The 26632-nt window shown below is 42.5% G+C and overlaps 2 long non-coding RNA genes across 2 annotated transcripts; one reads left to right on the plus strand and one right to left on the minus strand.

Moving 5' to 3' along the window:
* Positions 1-1302: 1302 nt before the first annotated feature.
* Positions 1303-25948, minus strand: LOC130277646 (uncharacterized). Its single transcript, XR_008845506.1, has 4 exons — positions 25749-25948; positions 20297-20399; positions 15862-16082; positions 1303-1434 (listed from the first exon to the last, which is right to left on the minus strand). It is a non-coding gene; the product is annotated as an uncharacterized LOC130277646 (long non-coding RNA).
* Positions 10792-17228, plus strand: LOC130277647 (uncharacterized). Its single transcript, XR_008845507.1, has 3 exons — positions 10792-10946; positions 12944-13050; positions 17174-17228. It is a non-coding gene; the product is annotated as an uncharacterized LOC130277647 (long non-coding RNA).
* Positions 25949-26632: the final 684 nt, after the last annotated feature.

A 26632-nucleotide genomic window follows, 5' to 3' on the forward strand; every position in this document is an offset into this window, starting at 1 on the left:
CTGACCACACTGTGGAGTGTGCCGCTGGCCAGTAGTCTATTTGGATTTATTATTAATGGCTACTCCTATAGTGGAGTGGGGAGTCCAGTTTGTATGTTCTGTGTCCCAGTGTGAACAGTGTCCTATATTTATATCCTGTTTGGTTGATCTTGTCTTTGTACTTTGTATTTGTGCCTGTTTATGAACAGTGTTCTATTTTACCTGTTCAGATTAGGTAACATAGCATAGATTCCCCACATTAGGTAGCATAGCATAGTTTCCCCACATTAGGTAGCATAGCATAGATTCCCCACATTAGGTAGTATAGCATAGATTCCCCACATTAGGTAGCACAGTAGTGTTTCCCCACATTAGGCATTAGGTAGCACCCCCCAACACACACACTCACTCTCTTGCTCACACTCTCACACTGCTTGCGCTACTTACATCTGCCTCCAAGGACTTCCTGGCAGAGGTGCATGCTATAAGTTACGTCATTGCATGCGCCTCGCAGGACGTCAGCATCCCATCGTTTGCAATGACGTCCCCAGAGGCAGATGTAAATAGTAGTTCAGTGCACCGGGTTCCGCTGGTAGCGCTGGCCCAGCTTGTGACAGTGAGGGGGCCCGCCGCCTTTTCTGACTGACTGTATGTAGTCGGTCAATCAGTCAGCGAGTAGTGTACAGTGACGGGCCACCTGCGGTCATTGAGTGTCAGACACAGTCACTCACTGACAACCTTAAATTATTATTATTATTATTATTATTATTATTATTTTTTAAAGGACAGGGACAGCCGGGCTCCTTGAAGCTTCGGGCTCCTTACAGGAGTATGGGTTGTACCCTCCTGATGGCTGCCCTGTATGTGACATTTTTTAGGCTGTATAGTCTAGAATAGGTATTGTGACGTAATTAGGCTATGTTCACTGTTGTGTTGGAGCCACCATAGCAAATTCCATCAGATTTGATGGGAAGAATAGTACTGAATGCAGCATCAATATGATAGACTCCTGACTACAAATTCAGATAATGCCCATAGTAAGGTGCTAGTAGTGTCTGATATACAACAAATCTGGCACTGTATTGTGGCTTTCAATACAAACAGAACACAGATGTGAACAGAGCCCCACTGTACATTTTACACCTAACATGGTTCTCCTGTAATGTCATTTTGTTCTTCAGCTTTTCCATCACTCACATAGCAGCTTTGTGTTGTCATTTGTAATGGGATTAAGATACCTTGGCTTAATATAGGTAAATATTTATTGGCACTAATTACTAACATGCCATGACCTCATCTATGGGAGATGGCTGCTGCCAGTCACTGGGGTATCATTAAGAATACACAAAAGTAATAATACAATGAGGCAGCAGGAAACGTGAAAACCTACATCACTTACTGGAGGTCTGATATCAGCAGCAAGGTGCAGCACTATTCATTTTCTGGAGGCTTTTTCTGAAATACAGCAATAAAGATTATCCTAAATGTAAAGCATTGGAGTTCATTGCTCACAGAACCTTAGAAATGATTGACAGTATTGCCTCACAGGTGTCAATTTGTCATTGTACCTTTTTGCAAGTGCAAGTTATTGCTTTGTTACCCCAACTGTCATTGTGTTATTGTCCTGCCTCCCACATGTCTATATGACATATGAAGTTTACTTCCCCTCTGAGTGCTGTCCCTGTATACAAAGGAATGAGACCTCTGTTTACCTCCAGTAAACAACATTACTGGACTCCTTTTGCAATTCTAGTTAAAGGGGTTGTGAGATTACCATAATACAGTGGCTAGCTTTTTGTGAACTGGTATTTCTTGTTTGACTTTTCTTTTTTTGACTACAAATCTCACAATTCCATTTTCCTCCCTCCCACACATCAGCCACCCCACTCATTGAAACATAAATGAGCTGCATGCATTCAAAAGACCGGTGGTTTTCAATCAGGGTGCCTACAGCTGTTGCATTAGTTGCAGATTGATCTCTCTCCCACCAGACAGGCTCCCTGTCATCAGCTGATGACAACAGTCATTTTGTATGCTGTTAAAAATAAATATTGGGGTGAAAATCACATAAGAATTGTGAGAAAACCGTCACACACAGGTACAGACACTATATTATGAACTACACTAACTTTACAACCCCTGTAGCATAGTCAAATAAAAAAAAATTCCTGGAATATCCCTTTAACGACACAGGACGTATATTTACGTCCTGCGGCGGCTCCCGCAATATGAAGCGGGGTCGCGCTGCGGCCCCTACATCACATCGCGTCGGTCCCGGCGCTCATCAACAGCCAGGACCCGCGGCTAATACCACACATCACCGATCGCGGCAATGTGCGGTATTAACCCTAACCGCCGCTTCTAAAGTGAAAGTGAAACTATCCCGGCTAGTCAGTCGAGGTGAAATCGCGGCGTCCCAAACAGCTTACAGGACACCGGGAGGGCCCTTACCTGCCTCCTCGGTGTCCGATCGACGAATGACTGCTCCGTGCCTGAGATCCAGGCAGGAGCAGTCAAGCGCCGATAACACTGATCACAGGCGTGTTAATACACGCCAGTGATCTGTGTAAGAGATCAGTGTGCGGAGTGTTATAGGTCCCTATGGGAGCTATAACTTCACAAAAAAAAAGTTAAAAAAAAAGTGTTAATAAAGGTCATTTAACCCCTTCCCTAATAAAAGTTTGAATCACCCCCCTTTTACCATAAAAAAAATAAAACAGTGTAAATAAAAATAAACATATGTGGTATCGCCGCGTGCATAAATGTCCGAACTATAAAAATATATCGTTAATTAAACCGCACGGTCAATGGCGTACGCACAAAAAAATTCCAAAGTCCAAAGTTACTTTTTATACCATTAAAAAATGAATAAAAAGTGATCAAAAAGTCCGATCAAAACAAAAATCATACCGATAAAAACTTCAGATCACGGCGCAAAAAATGAGTCCTCATACTGCCCTGTGCGTGGAAAAATAAAAAGTTATAGGGGTCAGAAGAGGACATTTTTAAACGTATAAATTTTCCTGCATGTAGTTATGATTTTTTCCAGAAGTACGACAAAATCAAACCTATATAAGTAGGGTATCATTTTAACCATATGGATCTACAGAATAATGATAAGGTGTCATTTTTACCGAAATATGCACTGCGTAGAAACGGAAGCCCCCAAAATTTACAAAATGGCATTTTTTCTTCGATTTTGTCGCACAATGATTTTTTTTTCCGTTTCGCCGTGAATTTTTGGGTAAAATGACTAATGTCACTGCAAAGTAGAATTGGTGATGCAAAAAATAAGCCATAATATGGATTTTTAGGTGGAAAATTGAAAGGGTTATGATTTTTAAAAGGTAAGGAGGAAAAAACGAAAGTGCAAAAACGGAAAAACACTGAGTCCTTAAGGGGTTAAGGGGTTAAAGACAGTCACTTGTGTACAACTTTGGATAGTTCAGCATAGGAATCAGAATGATAATTTGGTCACTGTCCCTTTAAATAATACTTCCTTTGCAGAAACTTTCCAGAATTCAATCTTGAAGGCTTTTCACACATATTCTCTGCAGATGTATTAAGATGTTAAGACTCTCTAGCTTGCAAGTTATAATATCCAAGTTACTAAAACTGCTATACGAAGATCTTCACATGTACTGAACCGTGATGCAATGCAAGTATGGACTCCACTTTACTCACACTTTTGGCAGTAATCTGTAACACATCACTCATAGAAACATATCCAGGAATGTTCTCCCTGACTTGGCAGACAGGGTAGCACTGGTCTGACCAGAGGCCAAATAAGACTAACTAGAAGAAGGATACAGGTGAAACTCGAAAAATTTAAATATTGTGCAAAGTTCGTTTATTTCAGTATTGCAACTTAAAAGGTGAAACTAATATATGAGAGAGACTCATTACATGCAAAGCAAGATAGTTCAAGGCGTGATTTGTCATAATTGTGATGATTATGGCTTACAGCTCATGAAAACCCCCAACTCCCCCCCCCCCCCAATTACTATGGTTTGGGGAGCCATGTCATCTGCTGATATTGGTCCTCTGTGCTTCATTAAGTCCAGGTTCAACACATCCGTCTACCAGGAGATTTTGGAGCACTTCATGCTTCCTTTCCTTTTAAGTTGCATTAATGAAATACAATGGACTTTTACACAATATTATAATTTTTCTATCTTCACCTGTAGGTCCACCTCTTTTTTTCCCAGGAGAGAAGGTCAGACTTGGGACTGGCGCCTGCATCCATTGGTTAGGAGTCTGCATGTGACCAAATCAATCAGTCAAGTGTACATAAAATGCAATCTAAATGGACACTGTCAGATGTAAAAAGTTATAGTATATGGTAGAGGACCAAAGGTTGGGTATATTTGCATAGGCATGCACACAGAGTGTGCCAGGTGTGCCTGGGCACACCTTAGTTACCCCGAACATAACACTGAATTCCCCCGGCCACAAGGTATTTAGCTGTAGACGTGCCCTTATGACCTTATGACGTGCCTGTAGCTAAATACAGCAGCACTTATCTACTACCTGTAAGGGAGGGGGGATGATGGCCTTTATCCAGGGGAAAACTATCTTCAGGGCGGGACTACCTGTATGGCGGCCTATATACTGTGGGATGCGGGGAATTACCTATATGGGGGTCCATATGCTGGAGAAAACTAGCTGCAGGGGGAAGAAACAAACTTTATGGGGGCTTGATACAGGGGAAACTACCTGCAGGGGAAGAAACTACCTTTTTGTGGGCCTTTATGCAAGAGGAAAATAAATGCAGGGGGGCTAAAACTACCTATATGGGGGCATATATTCAGGGGGGAACTAACTACGGGGGGGGGGGGGGATGATGACGACTACCTATATGAAGGCCTATAGACAGGAGTGAACTACCTATGTGGGTTGAAACTACCTGTATTTGGGCCTATGTAGAGGGGGGGGACATACATATATATATATATATATATATATATATATACATATATATATATATATATATATATATATATATATATATATACAGGGTGGGCCATTTATATGGTTACACCTTAATAAAATGGGAATGGTTGGTGATATTAACTTCCTGTTTGTGGCACATTAGTATATGTGAGGGGGGAAACTTTTCAACATGGGTGGTGACCATGGCGGCCGTTTATCTTCACAGCATAGACAATTGCCTTCAGATAACCCCAAAGATAAAAGTCTAAGAGGGTCAGATAAGGAGACCTTGGGGGCCATTCAACTGGCCCACGACGACCAATCCACTTTCCAGGAAACTGTTCATCTAGGAATGCTCGGACCTGACACCCATAATGTGGTGGTGCACCATCTTGCTGGAAAAACTCAGGGAACATGCCAGCTTCCTGGAAAGTGGATTGGTCGTCATGGGCCAGTTGAATGGCCCCCAAGGTCTCCCGATCGAACCCCCTTAGACTTTTATCTTTGGGGTCATCTGAAGGCAATTGTCTATGCTGGGAAGATACGAGATGTACAGCACCTGAAACTACGGATACTGGAAGCCTGTGCTAGCATTTCTCCTGCGGTGTTGCTATCAGTGTGTGAAGAGTGGGAGAAGAGGGTTGCATTGACAATCCAACACAATGGGCAGCACATTGAACACATTTTACAAGTGGTCAGAAACTTGTAAATAACTCATGAAAGAATAAAGTTACGTTAAAACCAAGCACCTCATTGTTTTTCTTGGGAAATTCCCAATAAGTTTGATGTGTCACATGACCCTCTTCCTATTGAAAAAACAAAAGTTGGATTCAAAATGTCCGACTTCAAAATGGCCGCCATGGTCACCACCTCTCTTGAAAAGTTTCTCCCCTCACATATACTAATGTCCCACAAACAGGAAGTTAATATCACCAACCATTCCCATTTTATTAAGGTGTATCCATATAAATAGCCCACCCTGTATACTAGCTGAGTACCCGGCGTTGCCCAGTTTTTCCTTCCTAATCCTTGTTGGGAAGGAAAATAAACTAAGGAGGAAGCTTTTGACTTCATATCCCGTCCTCATGCCATATCCTGTCCTCATATCCCGACCTCCTATCCTGACCTCCTATGCTGACCTCCTATCCTGTCCTCCTATCCTGACCTCCTATCCCGACTTCCTATGCCGTCCTCCTATCCCATCCTCGTATCCCGACCTCCTATCCCGACCTGCTATCCCGTCCTCCTATCCCATCCTCCTATCGCAAACTCCTACCTCGACCTCCTATCCCGACCTCCTATCCCGTACTCCTATCTGGACCTCCTATCCCGACCTTCTATCCCGTCCTCCTATCCCATCGCCCTATCCTGTCCTCCTATCCTGACCTCCTATTCCGACCTCCTATCCCTTCCTCATATCCCATCCTCCTATCTCGACCTCCTATCTCGACCTCCTATCCCGTCCTCCTATCCCGGCCTCCTATCTCGACCTCCTATCCCATCCTCCTATCCCGACCTCCTATCCCAACCTCCTATCCCGACCTCCTATCCCGACCTCCCATCCCGACCTCCCATGCCGTCCTCCTATCCCGACCTCCTATCCTGACCTCCTATCCCGTCCTCATATCTCGACCACCTATCCTGACATCCTATCCCGACCTCCTATCCCGACCTCCTATCCAGTCCTCATATCCCGTCCTCCTATCTCGACCTCCTATCCTGACCCGTAATTTGTATACCAGATATTGAAATATGTCCAGCCGTATGGAAGTTATGTGGGAACATACATTTCCCATTGATTTGCATGGGACTTTAAACAAAAACCCTGACCCTCACAAATGGGGATAGTTAAGGGTTAAATTAACTATCCTATATTTTAAGTGGACCTGCAAGGAAGGCTAACTATTTGGGGGCCTAGATATAGTGGGAGGACTACCTTTGGGGAAGAAACTACCTATATGGGGGCCTATATACTACAGGGTGGAGGGGGGCCTATATACAGGTTGGAGAAACTACCTATATGCGGGTCTATATCTACGGGGGAACATATATACAGGGGGGTATGGCAGTATTATTTAGCCTTTATTTAGGGGCATCACTGGATATAAATACACTGTAATCACTTTTATGGTCTTTAGTGGTAATGATAGTGGTTATGGTGTGGCGGTATTAGGCATATATGAGCATCACTGGACATAAATGCACTGTAATCACTTTTATGGACTGTAATAGTAAATAAAGCAGTTGTCAATCTATCAGTATAAGAGGTCCTCCTAAACTCAGGTAAAAAGCTAACAAGATTATAGCTGTTAAAGGGGTTCTCCACCATAAGGTGATTTTAGTACGTACCTGACAGAGAATAATGGACATGCTTAGGAAGGATCTGCGTTTGTCTTGGGGCTAAATGGCTATGTTGTGAGATTACCATAATACTGTGGCTAGCTTTTTGTGAACTGGTATTTCCTTTTAGCGTTTTCTTCTTTTGCCTACAAATCCCATAGTTCCATTTTCCTCCCTCCCACACAACAGCCACCCCACCCATTGAAACATAAATGAGCTGCATCCATTCAAAAGACCTGTGGTTTTCAATCAGAGTACCTACAGCTGTTGTATTAGTTGCAGATTGATCTCTCTCCCACCAAGCGATCCATCCACCCATTGAAGCATACAGACTCCCTGTCATCAGCTTACTAGTGAGTCAGGTCTTGGCCGCATTGCAACCTGGGAAAACTCTGAGACAACAGTCATTTTGTATGCTGGTAAAAATTAATATTGGGGTGAAAATCACAGAAGAATTGTGAGAAAACCGTCACACACAGGTACAAACACTAAATTATGAACTACACTAACTGTACAACCCCTGTAGCATAGCCAAATAAAAAAAAATTCCTGGAATACCCCTTTAAAGGGAAACTGTCGTCAGTTTGATGCTGCTACAATCACAGGTAGATTAAAACTGGTGCAGTCTAGGACACTATTAATCATAGTAATCATAGTTTAAAAATTCAGCTGGACCCCCTGCATGCTGCAAATCTCGGTGTACTCTTTAGATTAGTTATACAAGGCAAAAAATAGATTTAGTACAGAAAATACACTTTGCGTGACTATACAATACTTGATAGACATACTATGCATCCAACAAGCTTTTTATACTTTAGTCAACTAACTACTCTCTGATGGGTAGCAGCTAAAGATGATGTACTAGGCCACTGCATTTTTACTATCTCCTAGCCTTGTGGTGCACTGCAGCCCTATTATGGTAATGGGAGGCATGAGCAGCTCCCCTTAGGTCAAGAGCAGTGATAAGAGTGTTCACATAATGTGTTGGTAAAGAGGTTGTCCCCAGGGCATGCCCTGGTGATGGTATCCTGGCTGATATTCTGAAGCCCTTCAATGTTGTAGTAGTTTGGGGGGGGGGGGGGGAGCCAAGCCACTAGCATTCAAGGGCTTGCATGAGGTGGTGTTACTGATCTGCAGTTTACCATTACAGGTCACAGGTATGAACAGAGACATGATGTGACAGCCACAAAGCTCTATTCCTAGCTGAAGGCCCAATTCAGATACAAGTGTGAAGCTAGGGGGTTCTTGTACATACTTACCCCCACAGGCTTAGAGTTGGAGTTGTTGGAGTTGAAGAGGATCCTTCAGAACACTGTAATCCCAGCCTTATTCTTGCTCTGGATGTTGCAGACAGAGTCTACCTTGAAGACCTTGGATTTCCTGAAGACCATGAGGTCTAGAAAATGTGGTTTTTCTAGGAGACTACTAATAACTCCTCCCTTTTACTAGAAAGTTCTACAAAATTACAACATTTGTGGAACTCTTTTCCTATTACCACCAGAAAACGGCACCAAAAAGAACCTGAAACCAAATGTGTGTGTGATTGACTGAATAGGATTAAAGGAAAATGGTCATCCTGTTCCCCTACACATACACTGGGTTATAGTGTGGTTGAACAGGAGACCGATGAGGGTCACTGAGTTAAATTTGTACCTGTAGTCCAGAGCTGTGTCCCTCCGAAGATCCTCTTCTATACCCGCTGAACTGTTCACAGGAGGCGGGCCTGTGGGTGAATTTGAACATTCATTGGCGCTGGTCACAGGAGCGCTGCACAGATGCAGCTTCCACTGTCTTTTGAGGGTAGTTTCTGCCATACAGATCTTCTGCTATTATTCATGCCTGACCACTTGGCCTGTGACTTTCATACAGTTCAGAGTGGCAATGTCTCAGCGCGCTCACATTACTATACCTTTGCTCATATTAGTCTGTTCCTGCATAATCTTTATTGACTTTAGTGTAGTAGTCTATTGATTTTAAAATTCTGTTACTGCTTTATGACTGGTCGCCTGGCACGGCTCCCAGCCACCTTTAGTAGAGCCATTTATCTACCCAATCAGATTCACCCGTCTGACGATGGGAAACTGAAGCCATTCCCCTGTATACCTGAAGAATGCAATGTTATTCTTTGAAAGCAAAATTCCGCTTAAATGATACATGATGTACTAAAGGAAAAACTGCTGCTGCTTCTCACTTCTTTTTAGCTTCAGAATTGTGTAGGAATCAATGGATTTTTAATATCAGTACCTGTAATTTTTACATATTCCAACACTATTTAACATGTAGAGCCCTGAGGCTTCCATCAGTCGCATTCACCCTGACAGCTATAATCCTGTTCACATAAACAGTAGTTTGATTTAAGGTTAATGGTGGCAACTTTAATTATCCTTAAATTTTTATTCTTTACTATTTTCAAGTTCTCTGCTGTATTTCAGTGAACAGAAAGGTTTCTGTTCTGAAAACCTGTTCTGAGCCAATACTTTTCACAGCTGAGGGTCTGCAACAATTGTATCCAGTCTACATAACCCTCTGTGAGCTAAACACCTCAAAAGGTGCCACTAATGACTGTCCCGGGCAAAGATTTCTGTTTAAAGGAAAACTGTCAGCTCGTTCACCCACACTAAACCCAATAGACTGGGTCATAGTATGGGTGAACAGGATTCAAACGAGGGCAGGCTTAGGAGCCATACTACGGAAGCTAGAGGCGGTCAGCTGGCGGGAGAGACGCCTTCAGTGCGCTTATTCTTATTAGAAGTCCCGGAACTTCAGAACAAGATATCTCGGTGGCCAGTTGGCAAAAATAAGTAAGTGACCCATCATTTGAATCCTGTTCACCCACACTATAACCCAGTCTATTGGGTTTAGTGTAAGTGAACAAGCTTACAGTTTTCCTTAAAATTTCTCTACAACTTGCACTCTGGAGACAGATTTGCTGGAAGCCCCATAGACTTATATGGGACTTCTGACAAATGCCTCTTCAGAGCAGGCTAGTCTAGGAGCAAGTCACGACATCAGAAGTTTCTGGGAAATTTGAACAGAAATCCTTGCGGCATGACAGTTGTTTAGAGGTGCACTTTAACCTTTAAAGGAAAACTGTCAGCTTGCTCCTCCTGCACTAACCAGCGGTACTGGCTGGTAGTGCGGGGGACGCTAATCAGTTTGATGCTTACCGTGCCCGGATCCGCCGCGCTGTTTGGCCGTAATCTTCGACTTTCAGCATATGCTATTGAGGTGCTAACTGGCACTCTGACGTTAGCGCCACTGGCCGCAGTGCCGCCCAGATCATCAATATTCCTCCCCTCCCTCCGCCTCTCCCTCTTCTCCCCGCTCTGTAATGAAGAGAGAGGGTAGGAATATTGATGAGCTGGGCGGCGCTGCAGCCGGCGGCGGTGACATGAGAGTGCCAGTTAGCCCGGCCGGTCCCAATAAGCAACTCATTAGCATATACCAAAAATTGAAGATTACAGCCGAACGGCACGGCAGATCCGGGCACGGTAGGCATCAAACTGATCAGTGTCCCCCGTGTCCCAGTCAGTACCACTGGTTAGTGTGGGGGGGAGCAAGCTGACAGTTTTCCTTCAACAAATCTTTGTCTTTTGTCCTGTCACAGATTCAGTCAAAATCCCAGAAATCTGAGACAAATAGGGCATTGAGTATGCAGAACAGGGTTAAACTAAGATTCAGAGGTGCAAAATAGGGTGAGTACATTCAGGTTAGTTATCTCTGCCACCCGGACTAAAAAGCTCACTTAATGATGTGACACGTACAGTAAAACTCCTCCAAAACCGGTCACAAAATCTGATACGGGCCAGAAATGAGCCGACTGTTGTCAATGTTTGACTCCGGTCGGCTCATTAAAATCAATGGAGTTCGGCGCCAGTCCGGCTGGGGTACAGGAGCGCACGGTTTTCCCCTCCCCCAGCCAGATCCGGCAGCCGTACACTCCAACCACAGTGTGAATGGAGCCTAATCTATAGGAAAATCCAGGAAATAGTGTTTTGTTACCCTACAGCACCACCACAGGTGAAATAAAGTATTGTTTGATTCAAATTCAAATCAACTTTTTTTCTATTAGAATTTCCTAATAGAGTATTTAAAATGGGTTTAGTAAACCAGACAACCCTTTTAAGCAAAGCTGTAGTTCAGATTTTCTTCACCCACAGCAAAGGTTTAGTTCAGCACCCAGTAATGTACCTCCCAGAAAGGTCAACCATGCTGGATAATATACTATATAGTAAAGATTTTTCTTCTATGAATTAATGTGTGGGCCTAAACCCCTGCTAGAATAATGGCTGACTGCTCAATACACATGCATTGTCATTGTGTTTAAGTTGTTATTCAGCAACAGTACAGTGATAGTATACAGTATGTGATAGTAATAATAATGGCGTGGCTGCATTATATGTCCCTTGTATAGTGCTAACGTTGCTCATTATGCCTTGGAATAGTATGAATTGTTCAGTGACAGTAAAATGGTAATATCTATGGTGATGTTCATTGTATAGTAATATAAGTTTGTAACATTATATCTGTAATATATAGTGGTATACTATGATACATAAATTTATCTGTAGGTCCCACAGCACTGATTTTCATTATACACTGTATAAAGGAACAGAGCACTGCTAAAGCATTGTACCTATATGTTATGTGCCCTACCAATGCTTAAAGGGTACCTCTCATCAAAAAAACTTTTGATATATTATAGATTAATGTATGCAGAATAACTTTACAATTGCTTGTTATTAAAAAATATGCTTCTTTCTATTTAATTTTCCACTTTGAAGAAATGACCACTAGGGGTCTCCCTACCAGTCCTGGCAGCAAGCATTTCAGACTCATGCTGGAGTCCTAAACACTACGAGCTGCCAGTCTGCTTTGTTCACTAAGGAGAACACTCAGAGCTGCTAGCCTGCTTTGTTCACAGCCTGTTTGGCTGTGAACAAAGCAGGCTGGCAGCTCTGAGTGTTTAGGACTCTAACATGAGTCAGAAATGCTTGCTGACAGGACTGATCGGGAAAAATACAGTAGAAAGTAGCATATTTTTCATTAACATGATATTGGAAAGTTATTCAACATTCATTAATCTAAAATATATCAAAAGTTTATTTGATGATAGGTACCCTTTAAGCCGAGGAAGGAGGCATTTACATTTTTACTATGGGACAAAGCCTTTTCTAGTTATGCCCCTTGTGCTAGCCAAGGAAAAGTGGCTATATCTTCCCTTTCCTTAAGTTAAAGATTATCCAGGAATAGAAACACAGACCTAATTTCTTCAACAACAAAAAAAAGACACCACCTCTAGCCTCAGGTTGTGTGTGGTATTTCAGCTCATTTCCATTGAGGTGAATAAAGTTGTTCTACCAAACACAACCTAAGGACAAGGGTGGTGCTATTTTTGCAATAAATTAGCTTTATGTTTATATCCTTGGATAACCCCTTTAATGATTGTACAGTATATATGAGATTTTCTGTGTAATTTTAAGTAATTGTTTGTCATGGAAAACCATGGCCTTGTCCTCAGACCTCTACATTTTGTGTGTACTGTCCTTTTATTCTTTCCAAAGAAATCCTTTTGCCCAGTCTTTGTTTGCATATGCTCTGCTTAGTGGTTTAAAGAGGGACCTCTATTTAGCAGAGACTTTTATAGATGATGCAAATAATAAAAATTAGAATTTCTATTGATTTTTTTCAGGATTCTTAAGTCTGATAAGAAAAAGCTTGGTGAACATCCCCCAGGACCTCTCTCTAGTCTCCAAAGCTAATGCACAACTCAAAAAAAAACTTCAAATTGCTTTTAAGGTAAAGAATTTCAACCTGGAATGAATGAATATATCAAACTTAAATGAAAATGGAAAACAGGTGAAAAAAGACGATTTGCACATAAACAGCTAAAAGCAGAGGAGATTGCATTAATTTCACATGTGATGGGGCTGGGGCACCGGTGTTCGAGAGTAGAACAGACTACTTCAGGCAAATACTGATTCAGTTATTATTAAGTTCAGGGTGGCCTGCACAATATTATCAAATATACTATTTTAAGGGCAAGTCTCCCAAAGCCCTGAAATGATGCCAGGACCATCACGCTGTCAGCAAAGTACCAGGGTAAAATGTCACTGCCATGTTCGGGAAGAGAAGTAACAACTGCTGTGACTATACAGAATGGCACTACTGGTTGTCACTTTTCTAACACACATTACCATTACCTGAGCAGACTTGTAAAATGATCAGAGAATGATGTAGAGTGAACCATCAGCAAGGCGGCTGTGTTATGCTGTGTCACTTAAACTCTCCAGTTGACAGTCTCCACTTTAAAGGGGTTATCCAGGAATCGAAAAACAGATCTTATTTCCTTCAAAAACTGCTCCCTGTCTGTCTCCAGATTGTGTGGTATTACAACTTTGCTCCATTCACTTCAATAGAACTGAGCTGCAGAACCACACTCAACCTGGAGACAGACAGGGAGCAATTTTTTTTTTTTTGGGGGGGGGGGAAAGCTGTTTTTTGCTTACTGGAATACCCCTTTAACTCCCACGGGGACACTTTTCTGTGCCTGCTTCATCGATAAGCCTATTCTCAGAGCCACCCACCTGTTTGGCTGTGGCATTTTTTTAAATTATTATTATATACATATTTTTTTTTATAGCACTCCCCAATTCACGTTTTAACAAGCAGCCCTATGTCTCCATGCCAAACAAAAAATGTTTTTCTTTTTTTCCCTCTTTAGTAAAACTGACTCCATTCTATGCTCTATTCTCAAGGAGGTTATCCTAAAGAAATGTTATCCTTAGACCTCTTTCTGATTGATTTTTCCATCCATCTGAGCTTTACAAAAGCTCTTGGTTCTCTACACCTTTATATCAGAAGGGAATAGCTGCTCAAGGGTTTATGCATATAGTATCTAAGGTATTTTTAATTAGATCATCTATTCCATGGTTCACTACACTCTCCGTTTTCATGGACAGACTAGTTTCACCATTCATAAGCTCATGCACTTTCCTCAATTAATATACACTGCTCAAAAAAATAAAGGGAACACTTAAACAACACAAGTCAATCAGACTTCTATGAAATGACACTGTCCACTCAGGAAGCAACACTGATTGCTAATCAATTTCACATGCTGTTGTGCAAATGGAACAGACAACAGGTGGAAATTATACGTAATTAGCAAGACACCCCCAATAAAGGAGTGGTACTTCCGGTTGTAACCACAGAGCACTTCTCAGTTCCTATGCTTCTTGGCTGATGTTTTGGTCACTTTTAAATGGTGGCGGTGCTTTCACTCTAGTGGTAGCATGAGACGGAGTCTACAACCCACACAAGTGGCTCAGGTAGTACAGCTCATCCAGGATGGCATATCAATGTGAGCTGTGGCAAGATGGTTTTCAGTGTCTGTCAGCATAGTGTCCAGAGCATGGAGGCGCTACCAGGAGACAGGCCAGTACATTAGGAGACGTGGAGGAGGATGTAGGAGGGCAACAACCCAGCAGCAGGACCACTACCTCCGCCTTTGTGCAAGGAGGAGCAGGAGGAGCACTGCCAGAGCCCTGCAAAATTACCTCCAGCAGGCCAAAAATGTGCATGTGTCCACTCAGATGGTCAGAAACAGACTCCATGAGGGTGGTATGAGGGCCTGACATCCACAGGTGGGGGTTGTGCTTACAGCCCAATACCGTGCAGGATGTTTGGCATTTGCCAGAGAACACCAAGATTGGCAAATTTGCCACTGGCGCCCTGTGCTCTTCACAGATGAAAGCAGGTTCACACTGAGCACATGTGACAGATGTGACTGGAGATGCCATGGAGAACGTTCTGCTGCCTGCAGCATCCTCCAGCATGACCGGTTTGGCGGTGGTCAGTAATGGTGGGGGGTGGCATTTCTTTGGGGCCGCACAGCCCTCCATGTGCTTGCCAGAAGTAGCCTGACTGCCATTAGGTACTGAGATGAGATCCTCAGATCCCTTGTGAGACCATATGCTGATGCGGTTGGCCCTGGGTTCCTCCTAATGCAAGACAATGCTAGACCTCATGTGGCTGGAGTGTGTCAGCAGTTCCTGCAAGAGGAATGCATTGATGCTATGGACTGGCCCGCCCGTTCCCCAGACCTGAATCCGATTGAGCACATCTGGGACATCATGTCTCGCTCCATCCACCAACACCACGTTGCACCACAGACTGTGCAGGAGTTGGCGGATGCTTTAGTCCAGGTCTGGGAGGACATCCCTCAGGAGCATACCCAGGCATTGTAGGGAGGTCATACGGGCACGTGGAGGCCACACATACTACTGAGCCTCATTTTGACTTGTTTTAAGGACATTACATCAAAGTTGGATCAACCTGTAATGTGATTTGGAGTGTGACTCCATATCCAGAACTTCATGGGTTGATAAATTTGATTTCCATTGATAAATTTTTGTGTGATTTTGTTGTCAGCACATTCAACTATGTAAAGACTGAAGTATTTTATACAATTAGTGCATTCATTCAGATCTAGGATGTGTTATCTTAGTGTTCCCTTTTATTTTTTTTGAGCAGTGTATTATGAACAGATAGAGACACCAAGCTTGTAAGGCATGTAACCAGTAGGAGAAGAGGATCCAAAAAACATACCCAAAAGAAGTGAAGCAGAAATGGAACTATCCAATCACCTCACTCCTGCTTTTCTCTTGGGTGTAGAAACTTTAGTGTGGTGGCTAACTGGGGTGATGGTGTGTATGTAAAACTGGTGGGGTGATTAGAATAAAGTTTGTGATGCCAGGGTAGTGTAGACCTCCAAACTCCAAGGGTAGTAGCTTCCAAACTCCAAGGGTAGTAGCTTCCTGGGCCAAGTGCTGGGGAAACAACAACCACAGATGCAGGGTTACGGAAACTAATACATTTTACTCAGGAACTTTAAAAAAAATACACAGGAACAGTTCAATAGTTAGTGCAAAGTTTGCTGGAGTTTGCTTCAGGGATCACAGTTGCTTCTATGCACTATGAGACTTGTAGTCCTTGCTGCATGACTAGCAGCTTGCCTGCTGAATTAGGGTCAGATGGATTTGCTTATATAGCTTGTATAAGACTTGGGAGCTGACAAACACTGACTCTACTCTCCACATAGGAATCCTGAATTAGGGCTTACTGCCAGACTGGACCTATTTGGACTGGAGTTGCCTAAGGCTTTCTATTTCCTGCTAACATTTCGGAACTTGACTTGCTTGAACTTAAATTGGACAGTACAAGGTCTGGTCGGCTTGATCCTTTGAAGGGTTCTGTTGCTCTGTAACAGATTAGTGCTGCAACTGGATTTTCTTAGGCCTGTCCTCATGTGGTGAGGCAAGGATCCACAGCAGAGGTCTAGAGGTGAGCTCCACTCTCCTCCTGAACACAGACTTACTAACTCAGCCCTATATCACAAGATTTGAGGGAGGCAGGGACGCCGCCCTGATTGGCTGAAGTAAGCATGTGATCCACCCAGCAACCTCCTGCACAAAGTTAACCCCTTAGGGCACAATAAAGAATAAAAGTGCATTGGCTATATATTACAGTGTAATAAATATCACATATAAGCCTGAGTAGTGGGCCCGGAACAGACACGCTAGGTGACATCCACCTGACAGGTCAGGAAGACAGGTGTGTTCCACACCAGGACACCTCATTAGTAGTTTAGCCTTCCTGTATCCCACTGCTTCCTCTGCAGTGGCATAACTGTGTAACCATCATGGCCACCCCTGGTTGTGTGTATTCATCCAACTCCTGTTTCCAATAAACAATAGGAGAAGGAACAGGAAACTCTTTCCTTTTAAATATACACTTCAGACAGAAACCAGAACTTTTTTTTATTGCTTTCTTATAGGAAAATATAGATGATGTAGTATAAAATTAACACATATCAGTCTTTTCAACAGTTTTTACTTGAAGTGTCTCTTTAACTTTGTAGTTGGCTCACTGGGCAGAGGGTGATGAAATGGCACAGGAGAGTGATGAAATGGCACAAAGTAAAGATGAAATTTCACAGGAGGTGAGGAAATGGCACAGCGGTGATGATATGGCACATGAGGGTAAAATAAATGGCACTTGGGTAATTAAATGGCACAAGGGGGTAATTAAATGACACAAGGGGGTGATAAAATAGCACATGGGGGGTGATGAAATGGCACAGAGGGTAATGAAATGGCACAAAGGGGTGATAAAATGGCACAAGGGGGTGATGGAATGGCAGAGGGTGGTGATGAAATGGCACAAGGGGTGCTGAATGGCACAAGGTAGTCATGAAATGGTACAAGGAAAGATAAAAATGACACAGGGGGTAATGAAATGGCACATGGGTAATGAAATTGAACTGGGGTGATTAAATGGCACAGAGGGGCCATCACTAAAAGTTGCGATAGAATGCTTGCGGGAGCGGGCAGGATTAGACACATGTTGTGGGAGTGGGCGGTAATGTTCGGAAATTTAGCGGGAGAGTGATTTATTAAACAGTCCCGTTGAGAGCTTCACACCAAGGCCCAACACATTACCATACCCCATCCAAGGCAGCTGCCAGTCAGCGACCAGTGGGTGAGAGGAGTGGGTATTCTTAAATATAAAGGACTACAGTGATACACTGTTCCTAAAATACCAGATATGAAGATATTGATGACACTGAGTAGACCTTACCATTATGTACTGTATGTGTGCTCAATAGTCCTTGATATCCCACTCTCTCTGCCCCCTGCCCGCTGATTGGCAGCTGTCTGCAGGGCTGCTGCGCTGGGCCTTGGGTGTATCTTCAGAACAGCAAGTGATACATCATTCTCATTGGCGTCTGTCACTAGTTTATGCTGCCTTCAGATCAAGCAGCATACACCTAGTGACAAAGTCTCTTTGCTACATTTTAACATATGAATTAGTGTGTCCCATTCTTTATATTGAACATATTCTATAGGACACCATAGACTGCAGACTTAAAGCTGTTTCATACCCATACACATACAGTACTTACATTTCCCTTGACACCCAAATAATATGGTCCACCAACCCCATAGCACAGACAATCTCATTTCTGTCTAAATAGCAGCTTAACAGCACTGCAGTAAAATACTCGGGGATGTGCCATTTATTTTAATCAAATATTGTGAATGGTTTGAAGGCAGCCACTTCTGAATAACCATTAAACTGCAAGGAATTCAAATCAATAATCTAATATTTTACTAAGAAGCAGTAGGCAGGGGCATTGATTTGCTAACCAAAGCTACTCACTAGAAAATACACTATTGCAAAAGCAACCACAATATGACCTAAGTTGTGTCTGTGAATGTCCTGCTAATAATTGGCCGGGCAGTAATAGCCCTCTGTATTTAGGGGGGTCATTCCATACACTGTGAAAGAAATGAGTGCATGGAGAATGTAGCTAAAAATGTAATATCTAAGAAAATCAGGACTACAAGAGGGTGCTTCCAGTTTTCTGATGGATACGTTTGACACTTAGGCCGGGTTTAATGTGAACCTGACCTTATAACAGCTATAGATGACTCCATGGATATATTGCTTTTTTTGTTTCACAGCTCTGCTTTGGACATACAGCTCTAGCTGAAGTGTGTCCTTACACATAACCATGGTAGAGACACCACTAAACAGCAGTGAGTCTTTCACTGGGGTCTGATCATTTTGGCCACCAAAATGAGGGGTATGGCCTGGGGTCTGCCAATATATGTTTGTGGTCTGATCATTTTGGAGTCTGGGGTCTGATATTTTATAGGTAAAGGGGTCTGTCTGATCTATGTTCTAATAATTTAGAAGTCTGGGTTGTAATAATTTAGGGGTCTGGTGAGGGGTTTGAATTCATTTAGAAATCTGTTCTGGAGTCTGATTATTTTGGTATTCCTCTGGGGTAATATGTTGGTTCGTAGTTGTTTATTACGTTATTCCTTAATCTATAAGCAAGAAAATGTACCGTATTTTTGGCCGTATAAGACGCACTTTCTCTTCCCCAAAACTGGGGGGAAAAAGTCGGTGCGTCTTATACGGCGAATACACCCCTATCGCGGCGGTCCCTGCGGCCATCAACGGCCGGGACCCGCGGCTAATACAGGACATCACCGATCGCGGTGATGCCCTGTATTAACCCTTCAGACGCGGCGATCAAAGCTGACCGCCGCGTCTGACCGGAAAGTGACACTAACCCGGCTGTTCAGTCGGGCTGTTCGGGACCACCGCGATTTCACCGCAGCGGTCCCGAACAGCCCGACTGAATAGCCAGGTTAGTGCTTACAGGACACCGGGGGGGGGGGGGGGGACCTTAACTGCCTCCTTGGTGTCTTTTCCATTCAGGGATCCCCCGTATGCCGGCACTCTCCTTCCTCGTCATCACGTCTTCGCGTACGTGCGTCGGCGTGCGTAACGACGTGATGGCGGCAACGGAGAGCGACGATACCCGGCCGGCAGCAGAGAAGTTCCAGAGCGACGGGGACACGGCGACAGCGATGGAGTGACATCCAGGGCAGCGGTGACAGGTCCGGAGCGGCGGGGACACGTGAGTATTATCTCCTATGCAGTGGTCTTCAATCTGCGGACCTCCAGATGTTGCAAAACTACAACTCCCAGCATGCCCGGACAGCCAACGGCTGTCCGGGCATGCTGGGAGTTGTAGTTTTGCAACATCTGGAGGTCCGCAGGTTGAAGACCACTATTGGGTTCAAAATCTTTATTTTTTTAGATTTTGCCCCTAAAAATTGGGTGCGTCTTATACGCCGGTGCGTCCTATAAAAGGAAAAATACGGTAACTCAGGAGATTAAGTGCCACTCACTTTGCACAGTTTTGCATGGAGACACAACGCTCACGCTGAGCTGTTGGGTTGTGGAGTCAAACTCGCCAGGCGTCGTATGGTTACTTTGGCAACCTAATCACCCTGATCTTTGCAGAGTATGTGGCACTGCATCTCTGGAGTTACACTTTATGCCATACTTGGTGGCCTTGTAGTATTTCATTTTAACACAACAATGCAGGAAAGTGTTCCATTCCCTTAACTTTTACATGGAGCGGGTAAATGCTAATGCTCGTGAGATCACTTTGGGGCCCCACCTTTTGTCCCTCCCCTGTCGTTCACTGTGAAATCCATCAGAGACCTCATCTAATGGCTCATTCTCCATCTACTCTTATCTTCTCCCGAGTGATCTTCTAAGCTCTGTTATGATAAAGAAAATATTGATCAACCTTTATTTAATCATTTCTATTTTACCTCTTCATTAGTTGTTCACACATCTCATAATGTTTTGGTTCTCTCATATAACCACCATGTCTGGATCTGGTTACCTTCCAGCAGATGTAAAGGTTATATTAGGTTATATGGTAACCTTTTCATATGTACAGTGTACTGGAATTAACTGTACATTAAAATAAATAAGAACAATAATGTGTATTACAGCATCATTCAGGTTACAGCCAACAAAATTAGCTTTGTGATTTGGGAGCATGGGAATCAAAAGTTTGTTGCTTTTCACCAATATAAACCTCTGATTTTGTTAAATCTGTAACCATGCATCTTGCATTTAATGATATGAACCATGATTGTACAACTTGGGCATTTTTTGGTATATAACTGCATATGTATGGTTGTTATATTTTATACATCTGCTTTTACATAGAGATACAGTAACTTCAATTGACCAGGATAGAAAACAGAAGAAAGACAAAAAAATGGGGCGCTCTCTAGTATGCTGTAGTTTGGTGGAAAATGGGGACCCCCCCACCTGCTGATAAAACCTAAGCATATTACTGTACATAATCATATATTATTATGTATATGTTATGCCCTCTTGTTATATAGAATGTGCTGGTATAACCTTAGCATCATCTGGTACATCATACCTCCAAACCGTTCCCGATCCGGTGGGACATTCCAGCTTTTTGGCTATTAATCCCACCTTCACCGAACCACCCCAATTGTCCAGCATTTAACTGTATGTGCCTAATGAGGCACATACAGTTAAATGCTGCGCTCATTGGGAAGTTTGACAGGGTGAAGAGCCATTGGCTCCTCATCCTGTCAATCACTCTTGTGCCTGCGGCTTCATTTAGCCAGCAGACGCAAGAGGCTGGGCCCTTCCTCTGTGCTCCGGCGCACAAGTGACATCATCAGGTGCCGGAGCAAAGAGGAAGAGGAAAGACCAGAAAAAGAGGTTGCTGGAGCCAACAGATGAAGAGGACTGAAGACAGCAGGAGCCGACCAAGAAGAAAACCAACAGAAGGTAAGTATGCTGGAGCGGGCAGGGGGTGAGTTGTGAGGGAATTTGGTTTGGCTGCTGCCTACTGTTGGGGGAGAATGCTTCATCCTATATGGAAGAAGCTCTGCAAACTGATGCTGCCTATTATGGGGGAAACTGTTGCCTACTATGGGGGGAATCTGCTGCGTACTTAATGTGAGGGACTATCTACTATGTTCCTGCCTAGCAAATATGATGGCTATTATGGAGAATAAATACCAAGTTAATACAGGGATCAGCTATCTAAGGGATTTACCCACTGAGGCAACTTTCTCTGGGGGGGCCTTACCTTCTCGGGACACCTATGTGATGGGGGAAACTATCTGTAGGGACCTGTCTACTTACTTGAGTGACCAAACTATGCAATGGGAGGGACTTTTTTAACTACTAAAGGGGCATTATTACAGTTTGGGGCATTATAGTTCTTGAAAAAAAAAAGCCTAAAATGTTTTTTTTCCTGCCATGTTCTCTAGAGATGAGTAGTAGCCGGAATAAATCATCATGGGGGTTTGACCTGGAGAAGAAAAAGTAAAGTGACCAACTCCGATCAGAGAAGAGGTCACTTGATATAACTGTATGTAATCTCTTATATGGTCTGTAGTAGTAATGATGAGGGTTGTTGTCAGTCACCTGATATAACTGTATGTAATCTCTTATATGGTCTGTAGTAGTAATGATGGGGTTGTTGTCAGTCACCTGATATAACTGTATGTAATCTCTTATATGGTCTGTAGTGGTAATGATGGGGGTTGTTGTCAGTCACCTGATATAACTGCATGTAATCTCTTATATGGTCTGTAGTGGTAATGATGGGGGTTGTTGTCAGTCACCTGATATAACTGTATGTAATCTCCTATATGGTATGTAGTGGTAATGATGGGGGTTGTTGTAAGTCACCTAATATAACTGTAATTATTGCTGTTAAAGACGTATTCCCATTCTGCAGCAGCAGGTGTGGTTAGGGCATCACTGAGGGTGGGGTTAGGGTGTGACTGAGGGTGGGGTTATGTGTGTGACTGAGGGCGTGGTTATGGGTGTGACTGAGGGTGTGGTTAGGGGTGTGGCAATGGGTGCGATTAGGGGAGCGGCTTGTCCCTCTATGCTCTCAGTATATTATTATATATGTATAGCTGGTATACGTGATGTGTTTTCTGGTACATAGTGATATGGACTGTGCTGGTATAACCATGGCATCCTCTGGTGTATAAGCTGGTATAAGTTAGATTTTTTTGGTATATAGTAATAGGAACCATGCATATATAACTTGGACATCATCTTGTATGTAAGTATACATATATGGCTGTTATATTTCATACATCTGTACATGGTGAGAAGTAGAATAGACCATACTGGTATAACCTGGGCATCTTCTGGTGTATAATTATCTACATACAGATGGTAGAGGTTACACTAAATAATGATAAAGACCATGCTGGAATAACCTGGCTATATATCTATACATATGATTTCTGTATAAGAAGATCTGACAATGGCAAATTCTTACCCCTCTTTATCTGCACTTTCGTATTATCTACACTTGCTCCTATTTTGTCATTTAAAACCATCTGACTTCCATATCCTGGCAAACAAAAGCTAATTTAGCCTCCAATCTTTTATAGCCATAACAATGATTGATGGCCGAGGTATTGTAAGTTATTTAAATATCTCCTCCATAATGCTCTTATGCAAAGACAGACATGCAGCTTTCTCTGCTCTAATTATAATTTGGTCTTTGAAACAAAAAAAAAAATAGCTTTTTTTCTAGTCTACATTATTAATTGGCTATTTAATTAGGAATTCGCACAGCTCCTGATATTGGGTAAAAAAAAAAAATTGCAGTAAAAAAAAAAAATCTATCTTCCCACTCTTGCCTTTTTGTATCATATGAAGGTCAAAATAAGACGTGATTGTTTGGCAGCGAAGTGCTGAATTATGCCACCCAGACAAGCTTTTAACCTATGCGCTTTTACTGTGAGTGAGACGCACGGGCATGGTGATCTCTTTAAACAGTTCTCTATTGAAGAAGATTCAATCACTATAATGAATTTGAGGCCAGGCAACAATCTTCTCCACTGAAAGAATTTCTAAAAGATTATAGAATTTGTAAAACGAACAGCTCGCAGACTAAATGGCTGTGTGGGTGAATCAATTATTGCCAGGCTCAGAGTAGTCATAATATTTAGTACATATCATAGACTGTTTCAGGTACAATAAGATATGCTCGTTTTTGTTTTTTTCTCCCTTGTCTTCCTGTCTTCCTCATGCAAAATGTGTATCCGAATGTGAGCAGCTGGCGGAGTCAATCTGCAATATCTAGTTAGAACGAGTATTAAGCCAATAAAGAGAAAATCTATCTATAAGTCAAATGCATTCTCTTGTAGGTCTCGAATAAGCAATGAGCGTTCACATCGAAGTGAAAGGAGGGGAGGGGGTTTAAACATGAGATGGTGTCAGATAATGAAATGACGGGCGGCTTTGGGCTTACATGGCAGTGTTATTTGCTTAACCCCTCAGAGGAAATATTCCATCTTTTGTGACAGACAATAGACGTCATGATGTGGGCAAATAGATTTAAAAACTAATGGGGTTGGCCTGGTCTACAAACCCCTGACCACAGTGCTCTCTGCTGACACCTCTGTCCATGTCAGGACATGTCCAGAGTAGGAGCAAATCCCCATAGTAAACCTATGCTGCCCTGGACAGTTCCTGACATGGACAGAGGTGTCAGCAGAAAGCACTGTGGTCAGACTGAAAATAAATTCCAAAAGAAAATAACTTCATGTGGGGCATATAACTGCTAATAAGTACTGGAAGGATTAAGACTTTTTAATAGAAGTAATTTACAAATCTGTTTAACTTTCTGGCACCAGTTGATTTAGAAAAAAGATGTTTTCCAGTGGAGTACCCCTTTAAGGCTAAGTTTCCACTTGTTTTTTTTCTGGCAGTTTTTGGAAAACAGCCACTGCAATTTTTGAGCCAAAGTCAGAAGTGGATCCATGAGGGAGGTGAAGTGTAAGCCCTTCCATTATATTTCCCCATTCCTTTTGAATACACTTCTGGCTTTGGCTCAAAAACTGCAGTGGCAGTTTCCCAAAAACTGCCAGAAATAAAAACAAGTGGAATTTTAGCCTTAATCCATAGTGATGAGTTCTTAAAGTGCACCTATTGTTGTAACTTTTTTTTAAGGGAATATATGATACTTTGTAATATATCTTGTCTGGGGAAAGTGCATTTTACTCACATTCCAGAAGTCTGTTGCCCCCCTTTCCTTGCATACAGCCTCTCTTAAAATGTTCAAAAACTTCTGTAAACATAAAAAAAAACTTCTAGAGAAATGCAGTAAATAGAAGAAGGGGAGAAGGGGGCGGAGCTGCAGTTTTCCTCTTTTACTGTGTCTGTGAGACTTATGCTGTGAGAGGGGAGAGAGCAGCAATGGGTGATTTTTCATAGACCCAGAGTATGCACAGATTTTTACATAATATCAGCTCTAGCCGAAGAAAATCAATGTTTCACACTGCTGTCCCCCCTTAGCCATTAGACTGATGGCATTTCAATGTTGTGCAGTATTTAAAGCACACCTATCCTGAAACATAAAAAATAATAATAAAGCTTATATCTTACTAATTTCATCTTCTTAATGCTTCCAATGTGTGTTATAAACATTTTCCATTTTCTAGCCCCAGAACCCTTCTTGTATCCTGCTCACTGTCCTGGCCAGTTAGTGAGCAGGAGGGGGCATTCTGGAGACAAGCATAACACTTGCCCTTACACGTCATGAGGGAACTTTCACCCTCAGTCTTTTGTGCGGTTCCTGATCTAGAAAGCACACATGGGTGCTCCACAAATCATTACAGGCTGCTCTCTGAAGTCCTCCTGCTAGCCGCTCCTGCACTTCCTCTACTTGTTCGGTGCTGCATCATCTATGTCTCAGTACTGGGACAAGCCTGCATTCTGACAAAAGAAACCATGACTGCTGATGCCACTGCCTGCCCTTTAAATGGGCATTGTCAAATTCAAAAACTTTTTATATATCCTTCATGTAAAAATGTTATCTCCTCTTTATAGAAATCATGGCTTATAAAAAAATAAAAATGAAAAAAAAAAAAAGTCCACTTGGGGTCCCCATACCATCCATGCCATAATATGAAACAAAGATTAAAAGAAAAAACTGGAGAAACTACTAACAAAGTTTTGTGATTTATGTTGTCTGTATTTCTTGAATATAAATATAAGGTGTATAACCTAACACACTAGTCCTATATGTGTATTACCTAAGTTATCCTCAGGAAAGGCCATGAACCTCTGATCGACAGGGTGGTGATACCCAGCTTCCCCATTTATTGGCTGTTTGGCGCCTGCATTACACAGTAAAAAGAGCTAAAAGCAGTCATCTCTGCTCCCTGCACAGTAGCTAAGCCTTGTTGCTGCAGCTTAGATCCCAGTCACTCGAATGATTGCTTAGTTTCAGTTAAATGGCGCCACCACTACACAGTGAATGGAGCCAACCACTTCCTGCTCCATTCACTGTAAGGGCAGGTGCTGAACGCCAGGTGTCAGCACCCTGACAATCAGAGATTGATGGCCTTTTCTGATCATTTGTATTAGGCCAAGCTTCTACTTTTTTTTTTTTTTTTTTTTACACCAAGAAAAACGCCAATTCTGCTGCATGGCGTTTTTTCGGCCAAAAAACGCTGTGGCCAGATGTTAGCTGTAAATCAATGAGAAATCACAAAATTCTTTTTCCACTTGGCGTTTTTCAGTTTGGCAGTTTCTCTATCCTTTTGGAATTTTTTCACTCTTTTTTGGTGTTTTTCAGCTCCTTGGCGGTTTTGCAAAATCGCAGCATGTTGAGCCACTGGCATTTTTTCCCCTGAAATTGTGGCATAAAAGTCTAGGGGAGTAAAAAAACACCAAGAAAAACACCATGTGGGTTTTAACTTTGGCGTTTTTTCAGGCAGTTTTTATTCTCTTTTGGACTTTAGCGATCCAAAAAAGTGATGGAGATACCTTTTTTAATAAAATTTTGTAGGGTACCATTTAAAAATAATAATAAAGAAGATACAGTAGTGATGGAAAAAATTGTATCTAATGAAATTTATCTATTTTTATTACAAAATTTGTATTAATTTTTAAACAGGAATCAATTTATGTGTGC

This window comes from Hyla sarda, chromosome 6 (assembly GCF_029499605.1).
Source record: "Hyla sarda isolate aHylSar1 chromosome 6, aHylSar1.hap1, whole genome shotgun sequence".
Classification (NCBI taxonomy): Eukaryota; Metazoa; Chordata; class Amphibia; order Anura; family Hylidae; genus Hyla; species Hyla sarda.